The sequence below is a fragment of the Syngnathoides biaculeatus genome, chromosome 5 (assembly GCF_019802595.1).
Source record: "Syngnathoides biaculeatus isolate LvHL_M chromosome 5, ASM1980259v1, whole genome shotgun sequence".
Lineage (NCBI taxonomy): Eukaryota > Metazoa > Chordata > Actinopteri > Syngnathiformes > Syngnathidae > Syngnathoides > Syngnathoides biaculeatus.
In genome coordinates this window covers 4,395,401-4,415,570 of record NC_084644.1, presented here as the reverse complement: position 1 = coordinate 4,415,570, position 20,170 = coordinate 4,395,401, and the positions used below count along the sequence as shown (strand labels likewise).

Genomic DNA, 20,170 nt, shown 5'->3' with positions numbered 1-20,170 from the left:
GGCGTTCAAGACCAGAGTAGCTGAGCCACAACGGCGAACAGTCACCAAGGTTGAACGAGTGCTCCCAAACAAGCAAATGTTCGTCCCAACGGGTATTCCAAGTTAGCGAAAGTTCCAGAAGGTCCAAAAACGAAAGGCAGCGAGCGTCCGTGTAGTTAGTCGGCCAAGCAGCAGTAAGGTCGTAAGAAAAACCCTCATTGTCCGTCCTTCTCGTCCTTATTTAGGTTATCCTTGAAACATTTCAGACTTCCGCGCCACAAAGGACACAAAGATTTCACGTCACACGGACCCAAGAGATAATATCATCATAAGGACGTAAAAGTATGAAAGGAAACAGTGTCACAAAGATTTGAATGATAACAACTTAAAAGCAGAATAGTAAAATTAAGAGAACAGAGAATTCAAAATAATCACACACAGAACACTTTGGTCGGCATGTGAAGTCAGAGCAGAATGATAGTTGCTAACGTTGCGACATTTTGTCTTACAGCTTCTCCCTTTTTGCTGGTAATACTGTACTTATGTAGCCGCCATTAAGGTGCTTCCCGTCCTTACCGCGCCAAGTTGAGTCGTGCGCCACGACTTCGATAGGAAGGTAGATACCGCTGCGCGTGCTAAGTGGAGCGAGCCAACGGTGCCAAGAGTTGATTAGCTTAGCTTGGCATTCAGACTGGAAGTAGAAAGGGAGACTGCCTCCCTCGTTCCCCGAGCGTACATGGAAGAAAATCCAGTGACAGAAGCTTTCAAATTCCGATGAACGTGTTGTATCATTTCAAAGCCCCAAGCTTGAATAGAATAGAATAAAGAGCATGTGACCTTGTCTGGAATGTGGTTGACAAACACGACGGGTTTAGGTCAGCGGTTTGCGTCAACATATTTCATATAAATCCATATTCTCTTCAATAGAAGAGCTATTACAGAAAAAGAAGTCGCAGCTGCTCGGGACTCGCTGAACGTTGAACTTGCTTTCAAATTATTCATCCAGCCATTTGGTGGTTTGATGTTAGCATCAAATTAGCTGACTGACAGTAAGGAAGATGGGAAAAAAGGGTGCGGTGAGGGGCACGGGGGGTGGGGGGGGGTATCCCCACCACCTGATTTCATTGAGTTAAGTCAAAGTTGTTAGAGAACTTTTACTTCCACGCATAAAGCCCTCTTAAAATATCGCTTTGAGACACATTCGACACCCTGCAACGACTTAACTCTACATTTCGGTTGTGTGGCGTTTTTATCGCGCACATTACTCGCCCGTATTAGCATTTTAGCATCCAGTTACGTATTCATTTATGTAAACTGTATGCAAATGCGCGCCTATGTTTGGTTGTTTGCATCCCATCCGGGGTAACGGCCAATCTCGCCCTTCATATTTGACGTGGGGTGACTGGTTTCGGCCTTGATCCGTGAGCTTTCACTCATGTTGTCAGATGCAACGGAGCGTGCACTTCACAAACAACTTGGTCATTGCGCCGAATGAGGAGCCCAGCGGCATCGGGCCGGCTTTCGCTCTGGGCTCCCGGTTCAATGCGATCCCCGATCTGTGAATGCCGGCCCCTACCCTAATTGCTTGTGACTGGACCTTTGAATTGAAATGATTCATAAATTGCTAATCACATAATCCGTAGCACGCTGTTGGTCTTTTTTTAAGATCACCAGCTGGTCGTTTAAAGAGTGTCAGTGAATGGTGGTCGGCCACGCGGGATTAAAGTGATTGTGACTACACCTCCCGTGAGGTATTAGCCGTTTGGACATCGACGTTGCGAAACCGAGGTGAAAGGGGAGCTCTGTTACCCCATGACTTTTCTTCACAGCACCGTCCTGCCTCCAAGGCAGGTGTGGGGGATTTAATTCGCAGTAATTACTTTATTGACTCATTTCTAAGGCCGTATCACTGCGGTTGGCCATCAATAAAACATATGCCAGGATGAATAATGTGGGCAGACAAAACAGGAGGAGACTCCTCAGACAAAAGACCACAAGACCAAATCCCCGCAGTGCATATTTTGTCATGTATTTCTTTTATGTCACCACACGCACACAAACACTCTTTGTTCTTCCGGCCGTTGACATTAAACCCCCACCCCACCCCACCCTCTTTTCCTGCTCCTGCTGTCCCATTTCCCTTCGTCTCATTTCTCTAGGCGCTTAGGCCCAGCAAGCCTTCCGGTCAGAGCCCAGGAACCTCACGGTGAGTCTCAGCTGGGTTCATATATGAGGTGCTGTGGGCCTCGGGGACTTTGCAGTGGATGTATTCCACACGGGAGCTCGCAAAGGACCGCCTGGATTTCTTTCCATGCGACTACATGATCGGCAACCACAAGAGAGGCAACTACGACTACTGTAAGGTTGAGTATTGCGACACACAACCATCACAACCACGTGGTCTTTCTAGTCTAGAACTGTTTAGTGACAGTAGATTCTTCTTCCTTCCAACTCCATCGACGATGTTCTTGTCAACCAACTATGAACCAAAAGTAATGCCTTGCACTAACATACAAGTTGTGAGATAGCACACCACTAAAGCTTCATTTCCATTCAGCGCTAAGGTTCACTTTAAGATGTTTTCAATTGCTATTTCAAATCATAAATGCTGGCTATTGATTGGTGGATCACTGTGATGCTGTTGCCATTGCTTCGAAGTGCTGTAATAACGCAGGCAATAGTGGAACCCGTTGGCCGATTGGCTCTCTACGCAGGCAGCAGCTTGGAGAGGGAAGGCGGTGGGATTGTCAACATCACATCCCCTTGACTGGCAGCACAAGCACATGCGCAAATACTTTATTAAACGAGGTGCTCTTCACCGTACCACATTATGGCGGACTCACAAAAATCAATTGATTGCTTTTCTTCCCTGTACTCTTACAAATCCGTTTATGTATGCCTCAATGCAGCTGACGAAGGTAACCACAATTGGCACCTTCAGTTAAATTTCATACAGTGCTTGTAGCCGTTAATCACAATGTCCAAAAGCTACAAAATCACCATCACCAACTTTAGGACTTAGGACTCGCTTGGGAAATGTGAATAGCAACACAAAGGTTTGCAGATTAAAGATAACAGACTCAGCAGCTACGACATACGTAAGCTAGGGCGGCTAGCTCATCGATAGCTTGTAAAACATTAACTAAGCTTAGCAATTAGACAATAGCAAGACTAAAATAAGTGGGAATGTGTTACAGGTAACTAACCCAAGTGCAGATACTGAAGAATCAGATTCTGATATTGTGATTGGACAAGCTTTTATGATTGAATAGAAAATTAGCATCGACTCGAATTGACATGCCGGATTTTTGCCACATTAACTTGACAGTTGGAGGTGAAGACTTATGACTTGACTCCCACCACTGCCAAAAAGTGGTATGATGTGAATAGATACATTTTGCACATTTTGAACAATGAAAATGCAAGAAACTATGTATCAAACCATATTGACCAAACACTATACCTTGGTGGATGTGTTTAAAAAATGTTTACTCATTCAGAGACCATCACCTACCAATGCTGACTCTTGGATGTCCATACACGCTTTGTTTAGCGTCGTTCGTCTCCAAACACTGCATGAAAAAAAGTGTAACAAGAAGAAAAAGAGTGTCAAGTCCCTCACATCAGTCAAGGCCCCATATAAACCGCATTTAGGTTTGTACGAGCACACGCACGCAAATACACGCGTTATCAAAGCTTCATTCGTGATCAAAAATGACACTCAGTGCAAGTACACTTTTGCTAGAAAAAGAAAACAGAGTGCAGACTGATGTATGCAATCACTTTGCACAGAAGAGAAAGATCCAAATCATTGAAGATGGCACTTGACTGCACTTATGAGCCCACTAGATTTCGCTGATTGTGGCCATCACAGATGTTTACTGATGCTTAAAAAAGCCTGAATCTCCCAATCATACGTACACGAGAGGTCGGCATTGATTTTGACATGTTATGATAAAAAAAAAAAAAAAAAAGTAATGCCCGCAGTTCCCGTAACATCACGTGTGTCGAGAAATATGAATCGCCCTTGTGCAGGGACATGTTTCGTTTTTAAGGCAAGTGCACGGAAAACACAGACTCGTTTCAAGATTGAGCAACAACTTTTCAACTTTATTCTCGTGCTGAGCCGTGCAAGAAATTAACAACGGAAGCATTTAACTGCGCCCAACTGCCATCAAATATTTTACATGTTTTTCATATTCATGGAGCCTTTATGGCTGTTAAAATACTGTTCGGTCCCCTGAAAAATGAGCTTCTCATCCATTATGTATAGCAATAATCGCGTATAGAGCCACTGGAGGTTGGAGCCAATCCCGGATGACATTGGGTGAAAGGTCGCTTAGTCACACCGTTTGATTATGGCGGCACTAAAAAGACGGCGGAATTTGTCATCGTAACAACTGGAGCCCCTCTGTGGGGGAACGTATGCGTGGCGGTATGTGTACACTATGCGGCGATAAATCCGCCCAGAGCCAACGTAGTGGCCGTGAAGATATACTTTATCTCCAAAATGTGAAGGCCCTCGCCGATATAAATACAGACTAATAAACAAATGAGTCGACCGCGTCGCAGCCATCCGCCGTGCTACGAATACACACACCCTGAAACTTGACGCCACTATTTGTGAGTAATTTAGGAAACAGGAATATGATTAATACCTTCTCTCTTTCTTGCTCTCCCTGCACTCAATGATAACGTCGATGGGAAAATTGCTTCTGGTTGGCATTAATTATCTCGCCAGCTTTGTTGACATATGCATTCGGAGGTTGACTGTCAGAATGACAGAAAAATGCTCTTTTGCACATGTTCGCAGGCAGCGAGCCAGAGATTCAGGAGCCGCACAAGCCGTGCACCATCTAATCCCCACAGGTTTTGGCAAGGCATCAAACAAATCATGGCTCGTTGGCACGCCGGGCTATCAGATGAGAGATACTTAGAGACGGGCTCCGCCCGGCTTCGGTTAATAGACGGTTTATTCACCCGATGTTGTGAATCTCAGATTGGATTTTCATTTACCGTTCTGGAAATTAATTCCGAAATGAAATATATTCTCCGTGCGTACACGCCAGTTTGCATACCATAGTAATTATTATTTTTGGATTGAACGGGCTCGTTACAATGTTACAAATGCGTTTGAAATCATTAATAAACAATGTGAATGACATATACTGTATATTACACATTAGTTGCTCGAGTGCTGCAGTGTCCCAAAAGTCGCTATGCACTTGTTTATTTTTTCATTTGTGTGTGTGTGTGTGTGTGGGGCGGGGGGTATTATTCAAGCTGACATGAGGCACTCAGCATTTGGCAACTTTTTTTTTTTTTTTTCAGTTTTTGTAATAACACCCATGATTCATCGTTTGACATTGATTCGGCTTCACAAAATTGATCCCCACCGAGATGTTTTTTTTTTCTGTCCCCGACTGCAGTTCAGTGCCGGCTTGAGAAGCTCCTTGGTCTTCCCACTGCTCCAACACATCTTTCGATCCACAGCTTCTTGAAACAAGATCTATTTTTACAAAGCACGCAGCGGTAGGCACGCTATTTCCACCGCTGATGAAAAACACCAAACTTGGCGAGCGGGCACTCACACAAGGTTAGGTAAAGTCAATGCTGAAGGATGCGCAGCCACAAAAGTTCAATTCAGCGGATCCTTCAGTTCGTGATAAAAAGTTCACCTGTACTGACTTCAGGCTTTTGAACATTGTAATCCGAAACCGTCCTATGGGGATGGCCTTCCATTTTCTGTTTCTGTCCAATGACTGATTTGTAGTTTTAAACAAATTTACAAGAATCCATAAATGATTTGTGACCCTTTTTTTTTTTTTTTTTGAATCATTACAATTCTTGTAAAGGGATGCAAAACGTCGTGCTTGAATAGGTCTTCAGAAAGTGTGAGATTTCATTTCCACAGATACGGGCTGATTGTCTATTTTTATCATATCAAACGGGACCCAGAATTAGTCACATTTTGCACTGGAATGAAAAGTCTTATTGTCATCGAACAAATTGATTTTTTTCGGTTCATTCTCCCGGCTCACTTTTTTGACAGGCTGACCTAAAAAGAGGTGGAAGATGAATCATTTACATCTGTTTAGTGTTCTTATCACAGAGCACGGTGACATAGACGTAATGACTCCCTCCACCTTTTCTCGACCAATGCCATCTCCAGAGTGAAAATGCTCAGATGGAAGATGACCCCCCCCTCCCCACTTTGACTGTCAAGTACGCCAGGCTGAGAGAAGCGCCGCAATCATCGCCAGCACCGCCCAAGTCCATGTACAAAGTGAGCGTTTCAACATTCGGAATAGGAGCTTTTATCAACATTTTGTCTCTCAGATCGACAAAATGATGGATGAGGGCACATAAAAAAGGGCAAGACTAGTCATCGTGTTAGCGCGCTGCCTCTTGAGTGGCGCTCGGCTTAGAAAGAGCTGCTCAATATTGTACTGATAAAGAGCCTGGCATGACTGAAGATAAAGTCTTGTATGCATACTGAAGCCGGATACACCTCAGATAAGCCACTGAATTTAGTCTCTTCTTTGCTGTACAACTCCTATTTACATGACAGCTAATCCCTTCCCACAACATCAATACCCTCCAACCCCACGCCCTCACCCACCCCCCCCCCTCCATAGTGGCACCATGTTACACAATAGCAGGAATAATTAAATAATAACATCAGAGTGTAAACCAAGCTCCAATTATAAGCAGGAAAGCCGCGAGATCAGAGGATTCCATCGAATGCTGATGGTGTAGCGCTACACACGCCTGATACCCAGGGGTCAATGTATGCGTTGCAACTGACTAGCGACCAGCTCAGGGTGTAGTCTTGCCTTTTGCCCAAAGTCAGCTGGAATCGGCTCCGACACTTGATTGGAAAATGGATGCGTGGCTCAGTCTGTACCCAAGGGAGAACTAATGAATGTACTGCGTTTGTTTGGATAAGTATTTGGACAGCAGCACGGCAGATTAGTGGTTAAAACATCTGCTCCAGATATCTTTTGTCTGACATGAGATGTCCTGATCCCTAAGGTCTCATTTTTGTTTTGTAAGAATGGTTGCAGTCGTGGTCCTAACGTCAATGGTGCACCCCGCCCCACCCCACCCCACCTTCCAAAAAAAAAACAATCTAAAACCCACCACCCTTTGCTCATTTCTCCTAGTCTTTTCTTTCACACCAGATGGGCCGCCAACTCCTCTCGTGTCTCCACAAGGGGGCACAAATTCCTCGTACGAACGCAAATGATTTAAATGTCATGATGCAAAGAGAAAAGCCTTTTACATAGATAGCGTTTTCGCCTTGTGCCACCGCACATATTGCACATGCGAGAAACTGCAAATTTTTGTGTCGTTCCTGTATGTGCCTTGGGTTGTAGCCCATCTCACTCAAAGTCACCTGAGAGAGCCTCCATCTACAACTCAGTATTAGGACTTAAGAGTGCTATATTTTGTTGCAGCGTTATGCACAGCAATCAGCCACAAAACATATTATCAAAAAGTACAAATTAATTGCTGCATCCCCACCACAACCAGAAAAATCCGTCTGAACTAAATGCCAGCATATAAAATGAACCTCGACGTGGTTGCGACTCCTGGGTTGAATTGCAAATGCCTTGGTACCACCGTATCGTCTCCGGTGGCCGCGGTTCTCCCGGGATTCACAATTTGGAGTCGTCATGGCAGCCCAAGGCCAGGGAACTGTTTTAATTTGTGGGAAAAAACGTCCCAATATGCCACCTTAAATATGCACCATGTTCTGTTAATGCAAAGAACAAGCAGATGCTCGATTTTTATGTGAGAACGTATACGTGACAGCGATCCGGCTCTCGCGTCTATTTATAGCAAGCTGCAACAAGTTGGGCTGATTGTTAATTATGGCATCGTAGCATAAATCTCGTCGCACTTCGGCAACAGATGTTTTGTGATGTCAGGTGTTGATTTGTGTGTAAAATCCTTGCACTCGATCATTAACAAGTATGATACTAAAACACAGACACATGTATTAATAATCAATGTATTTATATACTTGGGGGGGGCACGGTGGGTCAGATGGAAAGCGTTGGCTTCACAGTTCTGAGGTCCAGGGTTCGATCCCGGGTCGAACAGTGTGGACTTTGCATGCTCTCCCCGTGGCTGCGTGGGGTTTTTCTCCGGGCACTCCAGTTTCCTCCCACATCCGAAAAACATGCAACATTTATTGGACACTAAATTGCCCCTAGGTGTGATTGTGAGTGCGGCTGTTTGTCTAGATGTGCCCTGCGATCGGCTGGCGACCACTTCAGGGTGTAAACCGCCTGCAGCCTGTTGACAGCTGGGATAGGCTCCAGCACTCCCGCCACCTCGTGAGGGTAAGCGGCAAAAGAAAATGGATGGATGGATGGATTTATACATTTGATATTACTCGGCAAGGAAATAATTCTCGATTTGTGCCTCTCCACTCGCTCAATTTCTGGTATTTACCGTACATGGCTGCAATCAGCAAGCTGCATTAGTTGTCCGTATGACTCCGTATATCCTCCTTTCACTGGGTGCCTCAAGGCAATCAATCCCCTTTGCTACAATAATAATGAATTTCGCCATAGCGATTGCAAAGTTCCACAAATACAATAACATTGGACCAGCTGTTATTAGCCCAAGCACAACATCTCCATCATGTGCCCCTCCCCCACCCGCTTGTGGGAGCAAGCCCATATGCGACGAGACGCGTTAAGGCATTTATTTAAACTCCCGCTCCCCATTTCTCCACCCCCCGCCCCCTCCGCCGCGCTTCCAGGCTTTTCTGGCCACGGACAGGGGTTGTTTCGGAGAGGGCTGGGGGGTGTTACCGTGGCGATTCTTGCAGCCCCACTCTACTATTCCTCCTGGGAAGAGAGCACATTTTCCTGACATCAATGGGCCAATGGGAGGGATGTGGCGGTGGTGGTGTGGAATACAAAGAGGCGTATAGAGCGCAGACATCTCCTTTTGAGCGAATGTGTTTTGTCTGGCGTCCTTCAGCGGGCCTACACCTGCAGCCACCGCAGGCTTGACTCCCACACTTTCCAAGTGCTCGTCGGCTTGGTCACAAAGGGCAAAGAATGTTTTTTTTAAAAAAAATGGTAATCCTGTCACAACAGGAGCGGCACAGTGGTAAAGTGTCACCACTCTGTTGTCCGTGGCAAAAAAAAAAAAAACGAAAAAAACGTTCTGTGCGTGTCTGTCCTTGTTGTGTGGAGCTCGCGTGTTATCCGGAGTACTTCAGGAAATGTGAACCGTGCGGTACATTGAAGACTTCAAATGCGAGTATGAATAGAGTATTTGCCACGTGGACTGAAGAGCGGATCGATGAAGTGATTGACAGGGGGGGGGTGAGTTGGTGCAAGGTTGCTTCTTTTGCTTCGTTGTTGTTGGTTTTTTTTTTTTTTTTTTCCTACTGAACATTACATGTCCTCTCTGTCCTTGTGCAGGTTCTCTCTGGGTATTCTCTTCACAGTCCAGAAACATGTATGTTAATTTCCACGTGTCAGTCCTGCGAGTGACAGGTGATCACGTCATCAGACATGGACTCGAGCTTCCGCATGACCCTGAACGAGATTCGCGGTATAAAAAAAAATGGATGGTCGCATCAGGCTCTGTTGGTAGACGCATGTATTTACGAGACCGAAACCCAACAGCTGCTCGGTTTTCCCGAGACGCTCCATTTAGGATCCTCTCCACGCTCCCGCGGCTCTCTGGTGTTTTTCGTCGGGGCGTCTCGGGAACTCTCTCCAGCTGCGGACTGTCGAGGATGGACAGTTGCAGCTGCGCGGTTTATGAAGGGCAAAAGTGTGAGGGGACCGACTTAAAAATGTACCCGCGCCTTGCTCCTAAAGGGTCGTTAGTTCCACCTCACAGACCCAACTGATTCAAAATACATGACTAATCTGAGCCTTGATAATGAGCTGATGAATCCAATCTCGTGTTAGTGCTGGACTGGGACCGGGAAACGTGCGTCCTTTTGAAGAGCGCCGTCTCTGATGAGTTCCCCGGCGGTCTTCTCCGTCATTGAACTACGGCTCCCGGGCGCCCCGCAACCCTGGCCAGTCGACCGTGGCCGGAGCCCATCAAGCTCGGCATCAAATCAAAACACTATAAACGCTTTATGAGGAGATATGGCGGCGGAGAGGGGCCGGAGTGCGAAAACAAAACAGGGGATCGCTGGTTGTATAATTGGATTCTCGGGTCAGCGGGAGTGGCATCATGACTGGCTAATTCAAGATGGATCACCACAGGCAGTAAATAGCAGGCAAATATGTCAATAAGCCTCGTCCATGGGCTTAGAAAGTGATGTTTTCAAGACGTTTCCATCAGCGCACCATAACGCCTGTGTGTTTTTGCCTTCTCGCAGAGCTTAGATGGGGGATTACCCGCAATAGGCAGATCAAGTGCCAGGGAGTAATCCATGACAATAACAACCTCCAGCCCATCCACCCGAACCCCCTCCTCGGCTCAAACTTCCCCTTGACTTTGCCAATTACATACCTGACACATCCTGGTGTCTCGGTTTATATCATTAGCCCAAGGATTTAATCCTATTAATGAACAACTCTCTCTCTCTCCTGAGAGCATTGCATGGGTGTACGGATGCCTCCTGCAAATATTCCACTTATTTTATTTTTTTTTTTTTTTATTGTTCTGCTTTTAGACTTAGCCTTACTCATCCATTACCCCAGTTGGGTCTTATGGAAATATGCATACGCATGTCCCCCACAAGCTTATTATTGATTTTGTTGTAGGGTTAGAGGACATTTTAGGAACCAAAGCCCACGGTGCTTCTTTTTTTTTTTTTTTTTTTTTTTTTAATCTTAGCGGTGCCTAATGACTTTAGCACTCGAAGAGAATATAATGAGGCTTCATTTCAGGATTCCCTGCGATGAATTATGGAACAACTTATAAATGGCGGCGGAAGCAACAAAGAGCTTGGCGACTTCATTCATCTGTGTTCACGACTAAGATCTGACAGTTGCCCAATATGTAACCCCTTGCAAGGACATGCTCAACAATTGCGGATATACGACAAGCACAGTATGAGAACCTTGACCCTGTGACAATTCGGCGAAAATATCACAGATACGTTGACAACGGTACCGTAATTTTTAACTTTTTTCACACGCTTTCAACCCTGCGGTTTATGCGGTGATGTGGCTAATTTGTGCATGTTTTCTAACGGCCACAAGAAGGTACTCGAGCGGAAAAGGTAAGCGTGAGACCGGTGGAATATATGTGTCAAGGAAGTGATTTTTACCGGTATGTTTTTTTTTTTTTTTTTTTTTTACTGGCCCTGTTAGTGCTGCGCTAGCGTTAGCACTGTACCAGCGTGTTTGTGTGCACGTGCGTAGTGTCGTCATTCGTCGCCAACTATTGGTTTGCCGTGCATGTTACAAATCTTCTCGTTCGTTTCAACAAATCAGGTTGAACAATGGTGGCACCGGGAGTGTAGTGGTGTATGCTCCTGCCTTTCATGTAGATGGCACAGGTTTGATTCCTGGTCAGTGTCCCGATACCCAGCTACTGCCAGTCCCAAGCACAGAATAAAATCAACAGATAAAATGAATACTCTGCATAAAAGTGTGCCAAATAGTTCATGCAAACGACCCATTGTGGTATTGACTTCTCAAGGGACAAGCTGAAAGTCACTTTTTCTTCTTCTTCTTTTCCTTTCGGCTTGCCCGATTAGGGGTCACCACAGTGTGTCCTCTCTAACACCCACTGTCCTCGTGTCCGCCCTCACAACATCCATCCACCTTTCCTTTGGTCTTCCTCTCTCTCGCTCTTTAGCCTGGCAGCTCCATCCTCAGCACCCTTCTACCAACATACTCGCTCTCTCACCTCTGGACATGTCCAAACCATCGAAGTCTGCTCTCTCTCACCTTGTCTCCAAAACATCCAGCTTTGGCTGTCCCTCTAATGAGCTCAATTCTAATCCTATCCAACCTGCTCACTCCGAGCGAGAACCTCAACATCGTTCTGCTTCCTGTTGTTTCTTCAGTGCCACCGTCTCTAATCCGTACATTATGGCTGGTGGCCTCACCAGTGTTTTATAGACTTTGCCCTTCATCCTAGCGGAGACTCTTCTGCCACTTCTGAAAGTCACTTTTTCAGCATGAAAAATTATTTCTTGAGGTGAAATTTTTACAGAAAAATGGTTGGTTATCCATGAATGAGTGATATCCTGAAATCTGCAAAAAGCGCATTGGAAGTCAAAGTGAAAATGGAGTTTGTGTGTGTGTGTGTGTGTGTCTGTGCGTGTTTGCGTGCCCGTGCGCATGTGTCAATTATTATGCGTGCATTTCACAGTGCACAATGATTAAAAATGTGCAGACTTGCTAATCTTAATATAATGTGGGAATGTTGATGCAATCTTAACTCCTTTAAATGAAGAAAATTCTGCATCTTGCACAAATATGACTCTTATAAGGAATACATCCATTTCCTTAGCCGCTTATCCTCACAAGGGTCGCGGGGAGTGCACCCTGAACTGGTTGCCAGCCAATCGCGAGGCACACGGAGACAAACAGCCGCACTCACGATCACACCTAGGAGCAATTTAGAGTGTCCAATTATTGTTGCATGTTTTTGGGGTGTGGGACGAAACCGGAGTCCCCGGAGGAAAACCCACTCAGGCACGGGGAGAACATGTAAACTCCACACAGGCGGGTCCGGGATCGAACTGTGCAACCTCAGAACTGTGAAGCCAACGCTTTCCAGCTGATCCGCTGTTCCACCCTCTTATAATAACTTGTTCTTATTAATTGAATGTCTAATGTTCTTTGTTCTTGTTAGTTTGTTTGTTCTGAATGTCGTATTAGGGCAGCACCGACTGCCGGAGACAATTTCCTTGTGTGTTGTTGTTCCACACTTGACTATTAAAGCGGATTCTGATTCTGATGCATGGGTGATTTCTCCTTGACTAGCAGCTCAGTTCTCTATTATTTCCTTTAATTTAACATATTGCGTTTTTTTTTTTTTTTTTTTTTTGGAGGCCAAATGACTTTCTGTAATATGCCTTTAAGGAAATGAGCTTGACATGCTGGTGACTGCTTTTAGAGGAAAAGCAGAACAAATGGAGCCCGCGTGCATATTCATTTGACCGTCAGTGTGTTCATGTGTGCAGACCTGCTCGCGCTGCCCGCTCGAGTTTATCTCGGTGTTTGTGTGTCGAAAAGGGAAAAGGCGGTGAGTGTCTCAATATGTGAAAGGAACGGGGAGGAAAAAAGCTGCTTACCCATACTGATGGGTGCCTGTTAATCTGCTTCTTATCTGCCTTATCTATCCATCCGTCTGTGTTTGCGTAATGAATTGAATTTTGCGGCTCAGTGTTTCTCATCTGAGCAGACTTTGCATGGCTCTCTATTTTTCCGTTCACATGTGCACCTTAATAAGAGAGCTGGAAAAGACAGACAACCAGATTTAAAAAAAAAAAAAAACAAAAACAGAAAAACAGACGGGAAAGTTGACAATGAACGAGGGTGGGGTTTGGGCCAGAGTTAATTAAAAGAACATCATGTTTGCTCTCTCTTATTTGCTCTGAGTGCATGTCGGCGAAATTGAACAGGATGCGAGCCCCGCCGCTATCCCATCTGTACAAACATGTGTCAAAGTTCACCCCAACTGGACTGATTAGGCCGCACGGTTCGCCGGATCGGAGGTGACGGACGGAGGAGCTCGTCATTTCCAGCCCGGACTGGAACACACCTTTCCCCCCGCCGCACTTGTTTGGGCGTGCTGCGGTGGTCAAGAAGTGTGTTGTGAGACGTCTGGCATCGCGGATAGTGGGGTGGGGTGGGGTGGGGGGTCGGTCCGCCGCCGTAGAGACGATGGAGCGAGAAAGCGATAAGAAGAATGGGCCGGCGAGCGAGGAACAAATTAGATATCTGCCGGCCTCATTTACCTACATATCATTGTTTTTATGCCGGGATCGGTTTAGTTGCCAGGAGCACAACGAGTGATATGTGAACACTCCGGGCCCGAGTAGATTGAGAGCAAAGGTACTGTGAGCGGACGCTTCTCCGGGAAAAGAGGGTTTGGCGTCGGCGGTTGATGTCGGGAGGGTAAACAAATGCATCTCATTATTTCGCCGTGCGCCTCTGCGAGTGCTCTCTGCCTAACCCGTCACAGTCCAGACAGATTCAATTGCTTCTTCTAAATCAGTTTGAGGCTGAAGCCACATCTCATCCGTCTCAATAGCAGAGTCGGTCGGGCCACTCTGCGCACGGCAACAGCATCCCCTAGTGACCGAGGGACAATTTGATGGGCGGTCTGCTTCAGTCCAGCTGTCGGAGCCGGAATTAGTGGAAGCTTTATCTGTGAATTCAACAACTGCCCAGCTGTCTCTATCTCTCTCTATCTCTCTCACACACACACACACACACACACATACAGTCAGGCTTTTTTTTTTTTTTAATTTGTTTTCACTCTAAAGCAAGAAAACAAACCTTAATAACAGCAACAGTACTTGTTCAGACTCCTCAGACTAGCCTAATGCTGCCTGGCACAGTAGAAATCAGTGTTTAGTGCTACTGAAGATTGATAGAACTTGCCTTGGGGGCGGGCGCGCGGGGGCGGGGGGGGGGGTAAAAGGTGACTCACAAAGTGATCACAAAATAATTAAATATCCCCTGTGTTGAAAAACATGTTTTCTGTTTCCTCCTGGAATGATTATTTATGGTCAGATAAAAGAACTGAAGTGTACCGCACGGAAGAAGTGAAGAGCACTTTGATCAGTCTGGAATGTAGATAGATATTTAGCTGGGGGGGAGCCATCTCAGAACCGTTTGGTGTTTGCCGTGACAGATTAGCATTTGGATCGGTTTCGTCACGATTTCATCTCTTGTGTTCACAGTTTTGTCAAACCTGGTTGACTTAAGCCTGCAATAAAGATGATTTTGTCTGAGAAGTAATTCACGCTGATACCGTAGGGTTATTGCGATATGCGGTGAAAGCAGGGAGCAGTTAGAAAGATGGAGGCACGCACTGGAAAAGAGAGGAATGAAGATTAGCCAAAGTAAAACAGAATATTAATGTGCGTGAATGAGAGGGGTGGAGGAGGACGGGCGAGGCTACAGGGAGAAGAGATGGCGAGGGCGGATGACTTCAAATACTTGGGGTCAACAATCCAGCGCAATGGTGAGTGTGGTAAGGAAGTGAAGAAACGGGTGCAAGCGGGTTGGAACAGCTGGCGGAAGGTGTCTGGTGTTCTATGTGACAGAAGAGTCTCCGCTAGGATGGAGGGCAAAGTTTGTAAAACAGTGGTGAGACCGGCCATGATGGATGGATTAGAGACGGTGGCACTGAAGAAACAGGAAGCAGAACCTGAGGTGAAGATGTTGAGGTTCTCGCTCGGAGTGAGCAGGTTGGATAGGATTAGAAATGAGCTCAAAAGAGGGACGGACAAAGTTGGATGTTTTGGAGACAAGGTTGGAGAGAGCAGACTTCGATGGTTTGGACATGTTCAGAGACGAGAGAGTGAGGATATTGGTGGAAGGATGGTGAGGATGGAGCTGTCAAGGAAGAGAGAGCGAGAGGAAGACCAAAGAAAAGGTTGATGGATGTCGTGAGGGAGGACATGAGAACGGTGGGTGTTAGAGAGGAAGATGCACGAGCTCTAACGGGACAAGCCGAAAGAAAAATAATAATACTGTAAGCTCCATATTCTGAATGTTGGCCTTGTTTTTGATCACTAGATTCCATCCATCTATCCATTTTCTGTGGCACTGGAGCCAATTCTAGCGGACGATAGACAATATTTGGTGTACACCCTGGACTGGTTGCCAGCCTATCACAGTCATCAATAAATATGAAAACTGTACAGTATATGATACACAGATGCCAATATGTTATAGCAAACTGCAGTAGTATTTTGGGTAACATCATTTTCTGTAAAAATAGTATATTTCTCATTCTCCTTAGATCATCCTGCAGTAAGACACCCAAAGTTATTTCCACTGTACTTGAGCTAAAATCCAAACTAAAACTCTAAGTACAGTAAATCACTGCGAGGGGTGTGGTCGGGCCACTGCCCTGGTCGGCGCCACCTCTGACAGCTGTCACACAGCTGTGTTGCGTGTTGGACACTAATTGATCAAGCACTTAAGTGGTGAATGGGTCAGTTTGTTGCGTATGCTTTACTGCATCCTGGATACTCCGAAACTGTGCGCAAGTTGAGTGTAGAGCATTGCTTTGTGCCTGCTTAGTTTGAGCAAGTCTTGTTCATATTTCTAAATTTGCCTCAAAGTCATCGGACCTTGTGCACGTTTTTGGATCTTGCCTGTTGCCTAGCGCGTTTGTGCTTCCACTTGTTTTGGACTGCCTTTTCGTGTTTGACCTCCTTCTGGAATAAAACCCCTCTTAATATCATGCCCTTGCCTCGGAGTCCTGCATTTGGGTCCGCCGCTGTGTCGCTGGCGCGTGACAATCACAGTCATGGGGGACGAAAATCCTTTTAACTTTACGTTCAATTAATTTCTTTGTGAATTAACTGCATTGAAAAAATGTTTTTTGCGGCATTAATGCTACTGTGCGAACGTTCAAATATGGTTCTGTAATGGAGAGCAATTTCTCGCTGAATTTCTGACGACATCATGTTGCAGTGTGACATCACAAGTGTTTATTTCTTCATGTTTCCATAGCCATGTATCAGTGGAAATTTTTATCTTGCCCTCGTGTAAAATTCATGGTGAATGGCCTTTTACTTATTTATAAATGCTGCGTCTGGAAAAAAAAAAAAAAAAAATCACCGGACTTTACTTTTTCCACATTTTGATACTAGTTTGATTCCAAAATGAAATTAATATTTTTTTCCTTCAAAATTTAACACACTACATAACGCCAGCATTAACGTTTTTTGTGAAGAAATTGTGAGGAGAAAACTTTGCAGAAGCTCTGTGAAAAACACGCAAGGTGAGGTTCCTTCATCCGAGCCGTACTTTGAAACAGACGATGACGCAACGGAGGGCAGCCAGGGCAGAAACATCCCGTCACTTATGTCGCCGTTGATGCAAAAGGCGGCGGCAGAAACGACACTTTGCAAAGGCCTTTCAAACGCTGTAAAGGTAACCGAGGTGCTCAGCCAGACGGTTTGAATTGATTCTGTCCAACAATTCAATTCTGAGTGCTCTCTGGGTCACGACCGGATTATTTAAACAAAACAAAAAAAAGCAAAGGAAAAAGAAAAACACCGCTAGGAGAATGAAATGCAAGTTCAGAAACCATTTTTGATTTCACTCTTCTTTTTTTTTTTTTTAATCATAGAACTGAAAAGGAGCAGAATGTGATAGAGGTTATAGCCTTTACATTGAAATTTCCAATTTTTACTGACTTTACGCCACATGTACAGTGAATGGATCGCAAGTTCTGGGTTGTTTCCGAAGTCCGCCTGCAGCGTTCCCATTCTCAATTTTTACCTGGCCCTCCCCCAGTCACACCAATTACACAGTCAGTGTGTGCCGTTATACTCGTGTGCTTCGTGTAGTTTGGTTACACGTGTAAGGGGGTGGTGGTGGGGGGGGGGCTCACTCAAAGGTGTTTGTCTCGCACCACAAACTGCAACTTGTATTCGTACACACAAAAATAGGTGCACTATATATATTTTTTTACATACCATAATTTCCGGACTATAAGCCGCGACTTTTTTCACATGCTTTCACCTCTGCGCGTATGTGGCTAATTTGTGCATTTTTTTTTTAACGGCCGCAAGGGGGCACTCGAGTGGAAAAGGTAAGAGTGAGATTGGTGGAATATATGTGCCGAGGAAGTGACTTGTACCAGTATGTTTTGTTAGCGCTGTGCTAGCGTTATGCAAATCCAGTTTTCTTCTGGATGGATGGATGGATGGATGGATGGATAGATGGATAGATAGATAGATAGATAGATAGATAGATAGATAGATAGATAGATAGATAGATAGATAGATAGATAGATAGATAGATAGATAGATAGATAGATAGATAGATAGTGTTGACGGAAAAACATGGAAATTAGTTGAATGATGAGCAAGTTAAGATTTATCGATCGATCATTCTGGACCCCCCAAAAAAAGAGAAACAAAATAATTTGAAGAATAGATCCTGACCCTTCTGGAAAGTAGAGTATAAATCTGTTGGCTATGCATAAGGAAGAATGGTATTATGTGAACATTGTTTTGAGAATGCAAATCAACAAGATATGGAATGTCATGTCTCGCTTATTATTCACAGCATTTATCAATGCAATATTTTCTATACATTTTATCCTCGCACTATTTGTATTATGTTTGAAAGGTATTCATTAGTAAGTTGAAGTACATCTAACGCACGTGGGACGGGTAACACAATGATTTATTTGTCTTAATGTGTCACCCTGTATGGCAGCAACTATTCGCTTGCTCCGACTGCGTCTGCAGTCGGTATGCAAAATCTACATCTGAATGGCGTGTTTGTTGCACGGCAGATCGCGTAGCGGCGTTGTTTTAAATCCTGTTACAATCTGCCACTTGAACACACAGCAAGCCCATGTAAACGCGTGTATATGTGATTTGTGTATCTATACTCCATTGTGTCTTTTAGATGGAGCGGAGCTGACAGGTGCACCGTCTTCCTCCATATCTGGCTCAAAGGATAAGCTCGCAAACACGCACGCTAAAGTAACGTATGTGTTCATCCGCCTGCCAGACTCATTCTCCTCAGCGGCGTCTCCGATCCAAGTCTATCTTTGTCTCCTGCTTCCTTTCTTTTTCCGCCCGGCTCTTATTTTCACATTCGCTTATAGTGAGCGCAATGAATTTGGGCGCACGCCGCACTGTTACTTGGCACCGTGCGATTGAATTAGCTTCCGTCAGAGGCGCAAAATTACATTCCGGTGGGGAGACAAATCCGATCCTCGCTCGTTCGCCAGGTGCCTTTACATTAAACAAGGCCAGAGATTGCTTTAATCCCGCTTGTCTCCTCTACGTCGAAGATAATAACTTGGTGTCATATCCTGAGATAACATTGGTCTCGAGGATGTGCAACATTGTTAGCGGCTATTGCAACCCGAGTCTTAAGCGATATTGATTCTGCTTTTTCTTCATATTCACACGGCGCGTACGCAGCAGTGGGTAATGCGTGTTGGCTGCGCTTGGCAATGACGTGCAATTTTAAACAGAAGGTATCAAGTGAAAAAGTAAACGAAGCCCACAATAAGAGAAATGCATTATGTGGCTTGAGTTAGCCTTAAAACGTGTTTCGCTAGATTATGCCAGACTCTCTGCATGACCCTTCTATGCACTTCTTCTTTCCTCTTCTTCCAGAAAAATCCAGTCTGCTAAATTTTAAACTTATGTACAGGACACAAGTAAGATTTGGGAAGCTGAAAAAGCGCCTCTCACGTATCTAATACTTTGACGAGAGGTTGCTAACGTGAGATCTTCACTCAATCTGAATTATGAACTAATCAATTAACGCAATTGATATGTTATTCTAACCTTCTAGTACAACTTTACTCTTTACTTGTGCACTTATTCCCTCTGAAAAGGTCTCTGAAATAATATTTCCCCTTATGAGTTAAGGTTATCCGGATTTAAATAACCAAACTACAAAATAAACTCACCTTGTTCAAGTCTCGAACCTTCCCTGCACGTCACTTCCTGTCCTTCTTAAACACGTGTTACAGCAATAAATCGACAAACAAAAATATTCCCCTTTCGCAAATGAATAAAACACATTTCAATACAAATGCATCTTAAATTTTCCATCACTTTGTATAAGGAAAAGCTATAACCTAATTGCTACTTTATTTATTTTATCTTTTAACAATTTTTTAACTGGGTTACAACTGGGGAAAAAAAGAGAAAAGGGGGAAAGATTTGAATGATTGACTGGTGAGCGGAGACAAAACCGCAGTTAATTGATGGATAAATTAAGAGATGCCAGCCAAAATACATGCTAGTTTTTGCACTCAAGCGCAAAACGAAGACTTGTTGCTCGATGGAGAACCAAGAGAAGGATGGACAGACATGTGGCTGATGGATAGAAGAGTAGAGGGAGAGATGGATGGATGGATGGATAAACTGATGAGAGTGTCGGTAGATGGATTGTCAAAGAGCAGAAGGGCGGCCACGGGGGAAAAAATGAAACAATAGTATTGATCGGTGGATGAAAGCAGAGATGATTTGACAGGCTGCACTGCGACTGTAAACTGACACTCAAAACAACAC

At 44.8% G+C, this 20,170-nt stretch overlaps 1 long non-coding RNA gene across 2 annotated transcripts in view; it reads left to right on the top strand.

Moving 5' to 3' along the window:
• Positions 1–2,145: 2,145 nt before the first annotated feature.
• LOC133501448 (uncharacterized) overlaps positions 2,146–20,170 on the top strand; it is a 33,200-nt gene continuing 15,175 nt past the window's right edge. Inside the window, exons 1-2 of one of the 2 annotated variants that reach the window (XR_009795183.1) lie at positions 2,146–2,337; positions 18,543–18,624. This is a non-coding gene — a long non-coding RNA (uncharacterized LOC133501448). Of the gene's footprint in view, positions 2,338–12,876; positions 13,177–18,542; positions 18,625–20,170 lie in introns of those variants that run through there. The other variant, XR_009795182.1, reaches the window with a different exon arrangement.